At 39.3% G+C, this 13,952-nt stretch overlaps 1 protein-coding gene and 1 long non-coding RNA gene across 5 annotated transcripts in view; both read left to right on the forward strand.

Annotated features, from left to right (window-relative positions):
• Positions 1 to 13,952, forward strand: part of LOC105832135 (DNA topoisomerase 3-beta-1) — a 172,750-nt gene that overhangs the window by 69,278 nt on the left and 89,520 nt on the right. The gene's annotated exons all lie outside the window — the stretch shown is intronic.
• On the forward strand, positions 881 to 1,786 carry LOC118647135. The gene is made up of 2 exons (XR_004964449.1): positions 881 to 1,426; positions 1,526 to 1,786. It is a non-coding gene; the product is annotated as an uncharacterized LOC118647135 (long non-coding RNA).

The following is a 13,952-nucleotide window of genomic DNA, read 5'->3' on the forward strand; positions in this document are numbered from 1 at the left end:
TTATAATTATGTTTATTGTCCTTTTACAGTTATTGATAATGAACCTATTTTGCCCATGTTTTACTTAATGCTTTTGGAACATATAATCATGTGCCGGCTTATAATGGAAAACAAAAACGTGACTTTTACAGAAATTGTAAATGTGATTTATGGCCTTTAAGTAACCTGCAAAGTTGGCAAGTTTGAGAAATTTCCGTAAAAGCCACGCTTTTCTTTCCTGTTACAAGCCAACACATGATTATATGTTCTAAAAGCATTAATTAAAACACGGGCAGAATAGATTTATTATCAATAACTGTAAATAACAATAAATATAATTATAAATGTACAATTACAATTTATAACTACGGGAGTGGTTCACTTGGACACAGTACAATTGGACACAGTGCAAATGGACACGGTGCAAATGGACACAAAATAAAATACACGTTTCAAACGGACACGATTCATTTTGACACGGGAATTTTGGACACAGTAATTTTGTACACAGAAAAAATAAATTCTGGACAAATTACAATTTGGACTCGATAAAAATGTACACCGCGCAATTGGATACGTAAAATTTGTACACCGCAAAGTTGTACACCGTAAAGTTGTACACCGTGTATATTGTATTGGAAATATGCTAATACATATAAACTTTACTTTGTGTGCAATATGCAACATGGGTTAGCGACTTTGACGGGGTGGGTGCGGGAGGCGGGCCGAAGGCCCCCTCTTGCGCCTCCCCCTGTGTGTGTGCGTGCGTGCGTGTGTGTGCGCGCGCGTGCGTGCGTTTGCGCGCAAACCATTCTCTGCACCACATGGGTTTGCGACTTTCCATGCAAAACTTTGTGGTGTACAACTTTGCGGTGTACAAGTTTGCGGTGTACAACTTTTTGCGGTGTACAAATTTTACGTGTCCAATTGCACGGTGTACATTTTTATCGTGTCCAAATTAAATTTGTCCAGAATTAATTTTTCTTGTGTATAAAATTATGTGGCCAAAATTTCTTTGTCAAAATGAACCGTGTCTATTTAAAACGTGTACATTATTTTGTGTCCATTTGCACCGTGTCTATTTGTACTGTGTCTAATTGTACTGTGCCCAAGTGAAGGCCACTCTTTAACTACAAATTTAACTGTAAAATAAAATAAATATAATTAAATATAATGCTATATTAATGCAAGAAGAATGAAAAGTAAAATATGACGTGTCGTTCCATTTTTGAGAAGTTGACTCGTAATCATTTTGTAGTCTTTTGTCTCATGTATGCCTCATAATTTACAATTTACAATAAAATAAGTTAGGGAATCAAAAATATAAATAAAAGTTGAATGGTTAAAAATGTTGAATATGATCTTTGTAAATGTATGAAGAAAATTGTATTACTTATAATAAATTGTTTTGGGAACAACGATTCTATGCGAGTCGAATATGGGTAAGGTATAGAAATATACTGATAAGGCATCTTATCAGTCAAATAAAAAACTAAAAAGTAAGTATTGAAATACTTACTTTTTAGTTTTTGATTTGACTGATAAGATGCCTTATCAGTATATTTCTATACCTTATCCATATTCGATTTGCATAGAATCCATAGCAGTTACTAAATAGACTAATAAGAGATACAGATAATCCTTGGTATTATAATATATTTATAAACATGTTTCCGATATTACAGCCTGTAACCACATCATCGGAAGACCAGCTAGGTGACTTTATAATCTGTAACTTTGTTGTAATTTTGTTATTTCAGACAAGATTTCACGCTTTTTACCTATTTCAATAATCTAAAAAAAAAAATATTGTACAATATCTTAATTTAAAAGTCACACACTAGTATTTTTTAGAATAAAATTATAACTACAAATACTTTCCGACACAAAAAATAAACCGTTAACTTCATCCTATCATTATTTGGGGAAAAATTACGTTATTTCATACTTTCATGGTCCACATATTTTGTCGAGCACTCTGTAAATTCTAAGTACTGAGAGTAATTATATTTTTCTTTTCACCATTCACTCTTTTCTTTTATCCATTCTTTTTTTACTTTAATTTTCAATAGTGATTCTTTTTCTTTATCTTTTAAAATAATTAAATATAAAACATAACAAAGTATTACTTTTATCTCAGAATACTTATTCTATACAAAAAATAAAAATTTAGTATAACTTATCTGATTATACAACGTAGTGTTATACTAATCTTCAAATTAGGCACAGTTGTATTTTTTTTTACGATGTAATCCACGATGTAATATGCAAATTATGCATAAAACTAAAATCACAACTAACCTCGCGCACGTCAACACGTCACTAATCTCGAACTGTCACATTACTCGCCGCGGATTAACCATTGCCTCGACAGGCAGACTCGACTGGACTCGACCGCCAATCAAGACACCTCGTTCTGTTCTTCCGCGGACACAAACATGAACTTTTTGTTAATTCTCGTGCCCCTGTCACGTTCGTAATCATCTATTGCGCGAAAAGCAAAAGTATCCCCAGCATCTGTCTCAGGCGATGACAATAATGACGACGTTTCTTAAAAATTTTACTCTTGATGCAAAACTTTAAATCGCGATATCTTCGCTCGTAAGTCACGTAGCGGAAAAATAAAAACATTTTTATTATATTGTTGCGTCAAGTCACCATAGGAACACTCACGCACTCACGCACACGCTCGCGCCGAAGGAAAACTAAACCGTAATGTGCTTTTCAATAACTTTATTAACAAATAAGCTCAAAACATAGTAAGCGCGTGACACGTCCTCCTCGGCAGGAGTCCGACGCTAAACTGTCTTCAAATCTTATTTACAAATATTTTTTGGCAACCAGCTGTTTAATTCAATTATTTTATAATAAATTTTTCCCGGCAACCGGCCGATCGAAAATATCGATCGGTCCGTCAGCTGACTGGCGCTTTAGGGATATATCGGGCGACGCGCGGCGCGCAACACTGCTCCCTTTCTTTTGGATTGTCGTTCCGGCAATCCGAAAAGCAGCTTGTGACACTTCTGGAAAAGAACCTTCTCTGGTTCCAGGACGATTTCTTGCCCTTCTCGCGTTTCTGCAGCGAGTTACCGGGTCACGGCCACCAAAGTCCTCTTCTTCTAGGGAGGTTCTCCACGGGCTTCCTTCTTCGTGAAGCTGGCCAGGCTTCCACAAAGAATTTCTGAGTCCGAATTCCTTCGGTCGTCTCCGAGCTCCTCTTTCGCCGAGTCTTGTGCGCTTCCTTCTTTTTTCTTCGGGATCGGGGGGGGGGGGATATCTTCCGTGGACTCAACGCTCAAAGAGCTCCCCGTTCCCTGCCTCGGCATTCGCCCAAGTCTCACGGGAAAACTACGGTCAAAAACACAAAACAGAACACAAACTTTTGAACTAAAATAAATTTAAAAGATTCAAGATCTTCCCCTCTAAAAAAAAGTACTCAGGCTTTCTGTCGGTTTTTTTTTTAAGGGAACTCAAGAAAAGGAGCCAAACGATCTGCATGTACTATTTTATTCTTTTTACAAAGAGGCTTCCGAATACAATAAACCACCTCTCCGAGTCTCTTCACTACAACCCATGGTCCCTCCCAAAAACTGTGCAATTTCGGCGTTTTTCCTACTTCACGACGAGGATTGAAGAACCAAATTTTCTGTTCAGGTTCAAAACGTACCTGCTTGGTTCGTCGGTCATATCAAGATTTTACATTCTTGGATTTAATCTGAAGATGTTGTTTAGCGGACTGGTGAATTAGATTCAATTTACTTCTCAACCGAGACACGTAATCCACCTCTTTCTTTTCCTCGGTAGAATGGGGACTTCCTCTTAAAAGATCAAGGGGTAAACGCAAGTCTTGCCCTAAATACATTTCTGCTGGACACAACCCCGTAGCTTCGTGTTTAAAAGAACGATAAGCCAACAAATATAATGGGATTCAGCGATCCCAATCCTTCTGAGTTTCGCAAATAAATTTCGCTAAAAAATCTAATATGGTTCGATGCTGGCGTTCAACCTGTCCGTCAGACTGTGGGTGAAGAGGAGTGGTTCGAGTTTTTTTAATTCCCAAAAGCGTAGTTATCTCTTGAAAAAGTTGAAATTCGAAGTTCCTACCCTGATCCGAATGCACTTCCGAAGGAATTCCACGTCGAGAAAACACCTGTTCAATTAAAAATCTAGCTACTGTACCTGCCTTCTTGTTCTTTAGGGGGATGGCTTCAGGCCATTTTGTAAAGCAGTCAACAACCACAAGAAGATATTTGTTTTTCTGCGAAGAAATCGGCAGAGGGCCCAGAATATCGACTTGTATTTTCTCGAAGGGAGCGCCAACGTTCCTTTGCCGAATGGACCTTTTCTTGCCACGCAAATCTTGCAGGTCGCACACCATTCCTCAATATCTTTTTTGCACGTTGCCCACTAAAATCTTCCGAATTTTCTGCAAAGTTTTATTTATACCGAAATGCCCACCTGTAGGAGAATTATGTGCCTCTTTCAAAATCTCCTGCATTTTCTGTCGTGGCACCACAATTTGATAAACGTTCTTCTGCAAACTCGGAGAAATCCATTTCTTGTATAAAACTCCCTCTTTCAACTTTAACATTTCCCAATAACTCCAATAGATCTTTAGGGAGGCTTCTCCGGAAGCAATTTCCTGCTATTCCGGCCGTCTTTCAATCTCTTTGCTTCGTATCAGCTCGGAAACGTTAGGATCCTGCAGCTGTGCGGACCGCCACTCCTGAATATCTCCTTGAGCAAAAACCAATCGTCCAAAAACTTTCTGGCTACAGATTTCCTCTCTTTGCTCGACCTTGACACAATACTGGCAGGAAACTTCGGAACACGGAAGTCTGGACAAACTATCGGCATTCCCATGTCCTTTTCCACTTCGATAAGAAATGACGAAATCGTATTGTTGCAGGCGTTCCAACCATCTTGCCAGTTGCCCCTCCAAATTCCGGAAAGACAGCTATCGCAACGAAGCACGATCCGTCCTCAATAAAAATTTTTGCCCGTATAAATAATGGTGAAAAGATTTAATAGAATCCACCACGGCCAACAGCTCCCGCCGAGTCACACAATAATTCCGTTCAGTCTTGCTTAATACTCGGCTAAAATAAGCGATCACTTTTTCCTCTTCACCCTAAAATTGAGAAAGAACTGCTCCGATACCGTGGTTCGAGGTATCGGTATCCAAAACAAATTGGACCTCCCCCACCGGAAAAGATAAAATTGATGGGGAGGTCAAAATAGATTTTAATTTTTCAAACGCGCCCTGGCATTCTTTAGACCAGAAAAATTTACAATTTTCTTCTGTTAACTTATATAAAGGTTTAGCAATTCGAGAAAAATTTCTAACAAATCTCTTGTAATAGGAACAAAAGCCAAGAAAACTACGCTTGCTTACGAGTTTTAGGAATCACAGTTTTACGGACGAAATTTTATTAGGGTCAGTTGCAACCCTCTCTGCAGAAATTACATGTCCAAGACATTTTACTTTTTTTTTCAAAAATACAACTTTTTCGGATTAACCTTGAGATTAGCGCTTTGAAAACGAGAAAAGACTTTTTTTTAATTTTCCATCATTTCTTTAAAATTTTTACCGAAAACAATCACATCATCCAGATAAACAAAACAAATTCTAGAAATCAATTTTTTTTAAGTTTTTTCCATCAACCGTTCAAAAGTTGCAGGGGCGTTGTACAGACCGAAGGGCATTACCGTAATGCTACAAACCGTTACCCAAAGAGAAGGCAGTTTTCTCACGATTTTTAGGATTCAATCTTACCCGCCAATATCCACTCCTTAAGTCTAGTACAAAACCAAAAGTTTCCTGCAAGGCAGTCCAAAATACTGTCAATCCTTGGAAGAGGATAGGAATCTTTTATCGTAATCTCGTTTAATTTCCGAAAATCCACACAAAAACGGATTGTACCATCCTTGTTTTTTGCCAAAACTACTGGAGACATCCAAGGACTATTTGATTTCTCAATTACTTTTTGGACTTTCATTTCTTCCAGGATTTTATTAACTTCTGCCTGTAAATGAATTGTAACACGACGGGGTACCTGCTTAATTGGGGAAGAATCACAAAGTTTTATGTCATGGTAAAGAATATCACAGTTTCCGGCAACAATATTTTCAGTAAAAACATCGCAAAATTTGTACAAGTCAGAGAAAAATTTTTTTTGAGTAATTTCTAAATCAACAGAGCTTTGTTTATAAGTCTCTTTAAGAAAATCTGGGAGACCAGCAGGGCAGTTCTCAATACGGGAACAAACTAGTCCGCGCTCCCCGCCTCGTTCTTCGTCAAACCGAGAGCGTCCTCATAAAGTCCAACGAAAATTCCTGTTTTGGAAAGAAAAATCCGCTTTGAGAATACAGTCTTCGTCGATTTCCGCAACATAAAATCGCAAAATGACACAAAAATTTTCCAGGTGCACCGTGGCCGTGACTCGAGATGTCACCGGCACTCTCTCGCCAGTGGGATACTTTAAATTACAAAACTTTATTCGTTCTTACTCAAAAGAAGCCGCCAAATTGGCGCTCAACACCGACACGTCTGAGCCCGTATCAATCTTAACACAACAAGACTTTTCATTTAATTTTCCCCGAAAACAAACGTTCAGGGTCCCCCGCTTTAAAACTTCCCAGAAAAAGTTTCCGAGACGCGCCGGCACCGTCGCGTTCCGAGGCCCGTCTTTTCCCCGCCGAGCCGGCCCCGCGAAGCTCGACAAAATTTAGTTTTCCTTTCGCTGGGAAGGACACTCCGTACGAAAGTGCCCCGAATTTCCGCACAACCAGCATTCCCCCTTTTTCGGTCCCTTGCTTTTCCCGTTCTTATTCTTTTTTTCATTTCCCTCTCTTCGCTTCTCCCCCGCGCTCTTGTTTTCTTTAACACCCGAACGGAAATTCGATCCCCGCTCCCCTGTCTCCCCGAATTTCCGTCCCCTTGCCTCTCCGGCTTTCGCGCGAAACTATTTTCATTTATAAATTTTAATGTTCTGGCCCGGTCAATCGCTATTCTGAGTGAAGATATCCCCTCTAATTGGAGGGTCCGCTTAACGAAACTGTCCGACAGAACAGCCACGAATTGAACGCAAGCAACTTTATCGCGCATTTATGAGGACAGTTCGGATAGACTTTTCGAGAAAGGCGCTCGAGATCCGCGCTCAATGCGGCATAATCTTCTCCTGGGAGAAGTTTACGATTGGTGAATTGCAAATAAAAATTTTGCGCTAATTCACTCTCACCGAAGCGCAACTCCAATTCAGATTTTAACTCCGAGAACGTTAATTCGTTTTTTTTCTGCGCTCAACCCATCCAGAATTGAACGCGCTTTCTCCCGTTTGGGCGGCCTCGTCCCAGGCGTTCGCGCGCGAAATGAAAGAGAATGAAAGAGAGAAACTCGCGCAGCGGCATCGTCCCGTCGTAAGTGTCGGTTTTCACTTTTAAAGCGAAAGACGACGCTCGATTCCCGTTCGCGTTTCCCCTCCCGCTCAAAGAATCTACACGCACCGCGTTTGTCGGAGCTTTGCTTGCGGAAATATTATTGGGACGACTTAGCTGGGTGTCGATGAGTCGCCCCTCCATCCGTCGGAAAGCTGCCTCACGCTCCACGAAACGAGCCTCCATTTTGGCGCGGAAATTTTGTTGCTTCTGCCGCTCCTCGCACATCTGTTGTAACTCGAGGGGGACAGTCTCCATCGCGCTCGTCTCCGCTGGGTTTGCCGCCTGCTGCTGAGAGCGAGTTTTCCTCGGCGAGTGAGTCGTCGACATTTGGATTTCTCTCGACGTCGGAAAACTTTCGTCGGCTCGCTCGCTCGTCCGATCTCGGACGAACCACCAAAATGTTGCGTCGAGTCACCGTAGGAACACTCACGCACTCACGCACACGCTCGCGCCGAAGAGAAACTAAACCGTAATGTGCTTTTCAATAACTTTATTAACGAACAAGTTCAAAACAGAGTAAGCGCGTGACACGTCCTTCTCGGCAGGAGTCCGACGCTAAACTGTCTTCAAATCTTATTTACAAATATTTTCCGGCAACCAGCCGTTCAATTTAATTATTTTATAACAAATCTTTCCCGGCAACCGGCCGATTGAAAATATCGATCGGTCCGTCAGCTGACTGGCGCTTCAGGGATGTATCGGGCGACGCGCGGCGCGCAACAATATAAATCGGATACAAGCTATCCATTAAGTTTATTTAGAAATCAATTCAGCCATTATTAAGATCCGATAATCTACGGAATCTCGCAAACGGCGTCTCGCGTAAATAGACGCACGGCAGTGGCTCGCGCACATACACTTGGCGCGAGGCACTACCGTGCCTTTTGATACAAATTAATATAATATTAAGATGTAACATTTGTTTGATTTTTGTATCCATACTTTTAAAAACATTGTGGTATTTTATTTCATACGGCGTCTATAACTTTTTAAATCTGTTGCTTTGAATTTTTTGTAACCAACATTAGGTCTTTGACATTTTTCTAATACTTTTTTTGATATTTAAAAATAGGCTAATTACTTTCAGGTGAAGTTGTATTCTTTATTGCTATCTCTTTAAGTAATGAATACTACGATTCTTTTTTATTTGTTTAGTATTAATATTTTTAATAGATTAATATTAATTTAATAGATTAATATATATATATAGTATAGATGTAGATTAATATATTTGATAAAATTTAGTAATAAAGATATATTTGTTTGAGTTTTGTATTATATATATTTTAAAAATGTTTTCAACTTAGATTTTTTAAACTAGGATATAAGAAACTTGTTAGTTATAAAAGAGAAATAATTTATTTTCTGGTTTTTTCTTTATATTACTTTGTAATTGTATATTACAATGACTAATAAATATTTTATGTGATTACATATTTATTGTCTTTTTTATTTCTAATTTTACATGTAATTTATGACATAAGGATTTTACTTTTTTATATATTTATTTATTTGTCATTACTGCAAGCACAATTTAAAGTAATTAAAACTTTTAAAACTCGTAAAAATTATGTTTATAAAAATAGATTTAAATAATGCTGGCAGCATTCTCAGAAATTTGTTTCAAAACTTTTATACATACAAATATATATTAATACATATCTGCATACATCAGTATTGAAATAAATGTCTGAGAATGCAATTCTGCTATTTTGTTATTCTGCTATTCTGCTATACCTAGGTATATCTAGCACTATCTAGTACTAGGCCAAGCCACTTGGAGCGCGCGATCGATTTTTGTTTTCTTCATTTAACATGGAACTTGCGCTTCTCTTATGTTCTGTGCGATTTTCCATACCAGTCGCGAGTGTCGCGACATATCATGTATCGGCAGCTCGGCCGTCCTTGAAAGTGTTGCGAGAGGAAAAAGGATTGTGTCTGGAGGTAAGCGAGGGCCTTGGAGAAGATCTCCGATGGCGTGGATGCGCTTATTAGTGTGGAGTGACGTGAGTGATCGAGGCCTAAGCGCGGCCAGCCGCCAAGAGTTCGCGCGGGCTAAATTTCGCGTATCGGACTGCTGCGTGAGCAGGACGCGCCCGTTGAGGATCGTGGCTCTCGGTCAGGCTTGTCAAACTTTTATGGCGAAATTTTGTCTAGTACACAAACGCCTCCTTATTTATGTACCTCTTATCAGGAACTATGTAGCCAAAATTCAATATGACGTCAGCTCACGTGATCTTCACTGTCTGCAGCATGGCTGTGGTTTGCCAGGTTTGGCCGAGCAGGTCGAGTGCGTTACATTGAAGTACATTGAAGCGTGTTTTAGTACGTTTCTCATTCAATGACTTTTAATTTTGTAGTGGTGTACAGGCGTGTTTGGCCGTGGTGTGCCGGGTCTGGCCGAGTGCATTGAAGAAGCATATGTCTGATACATATTTTCTACAACGTAAGATCTCCAGTTGTGCATTAATGTAAGGCCTAAATACTATGTTTGTGTATACGTATTGTACACATGATACGTACATAGTATTTAAGCCTTACATAAATTCGGGACTTACATTACTGTACAACTGGAGATTGTACGTTGTAGAAATTATGTATCAGATATGCTTCTTCAATGCACTCTGTCAGATCTGGCACATTACAGCCAAACACGCCTGTGTTACACTACCCAATTAAACGTTGTACATGTGTGTGTGTGTGTGTGTGTGTGCGTGCGTGCGTGCGTGCGTGCGTGCGTGCGTGTGTGTGTGTTGTAGTTTAAAATAACAAAACATTAAAAACATTAAAAACTTAATTATAAAAAAGGATAGAAAATAAACATTTTTATTGATTTGTACCGTACATTTTTACCGATAAATTGCTATTTAGTTACAGGGACATAATTTGGATAACACTGGACTATTAAACAAAAAATAACGTGGGAGTTTGACGAGCCTGCCCTCGGTCAGTGTTGAAATGTTACATTTTATTTGAATAAAAAGAAGTACCAATTAGTCGCCCTAATAAAAATATTTAATAATTGTTAAAAATATGTTTACAAAATGTTAAATATTCAAATAAATATATATATAAATGTTATAAATAAAATAACTTTAAAAGAAAAGAAGGTAATACTACGCATGCGCGCAAGAAACCCTGCCCGATCAGCAACACTACCCTCGGTGATGACGAGGAAGAGCATTCAGTCCCGAGTGAAGGCCGATAGTGTGTCCGCCATTTTGTTGCACGCCCGTGGCGCGTGCTTCTCAAATCTTGGTGCGTGCCGTGTTTTGCGTAAGTGTACATGCGATATACGCGCGGGATATCCTGCTTTGCGAGGCAATTTCCGACTGGCAAGTCCGAGAGTGCGTTCGTTGCGATTTCGGGAGCGAATCTTGGCGAGCTGACTCCGTGCGCGGTAGTGAAGGCGCGAATTGCGTGAGTTTAGCGCCGTGAATTTGGCGCTAAGTTGCGTTATTGAGAGGCCGAGTGGCGACTCTGGAATGAGGAGTTCCGTACCGTTTGGCCAAGGTCCGTCGCATTGACATAATAGACGGAGCATTGCCTACCTTTTTCTAAGAAAAACGTGTCCTGAGCGAGTAATCGCTCATCCCTATTTCTATCACAGTCATAATCCCTATTTCTATCACAGTCCGTTAACTTGTATTTAGATGTTATTAAGATTTTCTCATGTGATGCATTGTTTTGTAGAAGTTTTACAAAATAAATGTCTGCTGTTTAATAAGTTAAAAATATTATTTATATAAATACATATTATGTAAATACAAAAACGGGATGTTGCAGCGGATTCTAAAAGGTCTGGATATTTTAATGTTTTGCTGCAAGATGTATTTAAACTTAGACTTAATGTTTGGGCAGCAAGTGCAACTTTCATTTTTTCTTGCTGCCACATATGACGTTTTTGTATTTTTGTGCCTAAATGCAAACCCTCTTTTTTGTAGGTGAACGTAATAATATATAACCAATTAATAACATTATTGTCACCATCAATGAGTATACCTTTAAAAGCTAAACAATTTCTAATTAATTTGAGCATATGACAAGCATCTAAAAGTATGTAAACATTTTTTTTGTTGACGGGTGACTAAAAAATGGTTTGAGATTGTCAATATCGAACGACGTCAATAACACGACACATAAATACAACACATGATAATTATTCAGTATAGGAGATTGCACAATCACTGTTATTTATCTTAATTTCCAGAATATATCATTTAATATTATGAAATGCGTGATTTGCATGTTTGCTAATCCATATGCGAAGTGTGATGCAGGGAAAGTGTGGGTGGGGGAGGAGCTCCATCCCTCCTCCTGCACCCCCTTTCCGTATTTTTTCCTAACCTAACCCAAGCATTTTAAAGTTGCTATTAGGCCACAATTTTAAATCTGTAGTTGCAAACCTTAGTGATAGAGTACAAGCGTGGACGTGTCGTTTTGCTCTGTAAGCAGGAGGGAGGGGTGTGAGTGGACCTCGCTACGCGTGGAAAGTCGCAAACCCATGTGATGTACTTCTATACTAAATAATTATGTGTCGTATTTATGAAATTTTTTTTTTGTTAATAATTTTTTAACGAAATACGAGCGATGAATAAACTCTTTTAAAGGACATATGTTATCAAGGTTATTCAGAAGGCTGATCTTGATAACATGTCAAGGTCAAGATTATCGGAGCTGCCTTCCTTAAACTGAATAATTATCAAACTAACAATGTACGTATGCGCGAAGCAAGAGAAAGAGAGAGAGAGAGAGAGAGAGAGAACGCTGGTACACTCCCCATTACTGTCGCAATCGATTACTCGCTCAGGTTTTTTAGCAGTATTCTCCGTCTATTATGTCTATGGTCCGTTATGATTATTGCACTGGGCTTCGGCCCTTTCTGTATTTTTGATTCTATCGCGTCTGTCACTCCGGCTGAATAGGTAGCGTATGAAGTAGTTAGCGCGGAAATGTCGTGTGAAATCAGCGTAATTGGCGGAGCGAAATAAGTTGCGTATCGTCGGATAAACGTATCTATTAGCATGTTTGCAAGGCGTATATTATTCCATGTCCCGTCGATTATTTCCCGATTCTTATCATTTTGATTAATTTTGCGTCTTATTATTACTGTTAATTTTATTTATTTTTCTTATTTTTGTTACTCTTGCGTCTCCTTCCTATTTTCGTCCCAGATAACACAGTGTTTTCTTAAAGAATTCATAAAGTAGTCTTCCTTTCTGAACAGTAATTCCTGAGGAATTCATAGAAGAATACTTTAAGAATAACGTAGGAAGTTACATGCACCATGATTCGAATTTCTCAGGACTTCTTAAAGTATTTATATAGAATTGCTTGTTAGAATTCCTCAGAACTTCTTAAAGTATTCATATAGAATTACTTGTTGGAATTCTTTAGAACTTCTTAAAGTATTCATTAGGACTTCTCCAAGTAGATATCTCAAACGCAATTAAAAAATTTATTTTCAAAATTTCTGATAAATGTTCCGATTTTTATAATATTGGGACGTTTCTCAGAAAAATTTGAAAAATAAAAAATTTTGATTAATTTTGTAAGAGGAAGATGTTTACCATGTTTTAGCCAAGTCATATCTGTTAAAGCATGTTTAATTTCTGTACCTGAAAAAAAACGGTCACCCATCCAAGTGTTAACCATTGCCAACGTTGCTTGACTTTGAAGACCGTACGCATCCTAACGCCCCGTGATGATCCATGAACACTTCTTGTTTATGCATACATATTTGTTATAGATTATTACAATAGATGTTGTCAGAAGGATGAAACATATGTACCCATACAGCACCGAAAGATTACAAAAACATTGCAGAAACCTTACATTGAAATATTGTAATATTGTATGGACGTTGCGAAATGTTTCTGCAATGCTACTGCAAGCTTTCGGCAACGCTGAAATGTCCTGAGAAATATTACGATGTAAGACTACTGCAATGTTACGGTGCAATGTATTTGATGCATTAAAACGCGTTGCTATAAATATGCATAACGCTTTAAATTTAATAGATAAACTTTGAGAATATAATATATAAAGACAAAAGAGATAAAAAGAAATTCGTTGCAATTTGTATAACTTTATAATCTTTCCATCCCGTGGGTTGAGTGCCTATCGGGCGCGTCTCCGGGCGGCGGATAGGAGGACGCCCGGGTGGGAAACTCTGGCCCGGGTCTAAACCCCCGCGTGCCCGGGTGGACCGCCCGGGTAGTAGCGGTTATAACCTGCCCCGGCGGGCGTAAAACCCTGCCCAGGGGGGGGGGAAAGCCGTTACCGCGGACCAACTCCCCAAGCCAAGCTGGAAGCCATCGTGGCGAGGGCTGCGTGGCACTGGGGGAGCAGTGTCTTGAACGATGCCTCTGGGGAACCGGGCGAAACCCCAGAGTATTTAGCCTTACCCACGCATGCGGGGCTCTGCGTGGGTGGACCGTTTATTTCCCTAGCTGCTCGTGGGAACAAAATGGAGAGCTTAAATTCAACACTAATAAAAACAAAACTCACGGAAGACACCCCGATGGAGGCTT

Source organism: Monomorium pharaonis, chromosome 8 (genome assembly GCF_013373865.1).
Source record: "Monomorium pharaonis isolate MP-MQ-018 chromosome 8, ASM1337386v2, whole genome shotgun sequence".
NCBI lineage: Eukaryota > Metazoa > Arthropoda > Insecta > Hymenoptera > Formicidae > Monomorium > Monomorium pharaonis.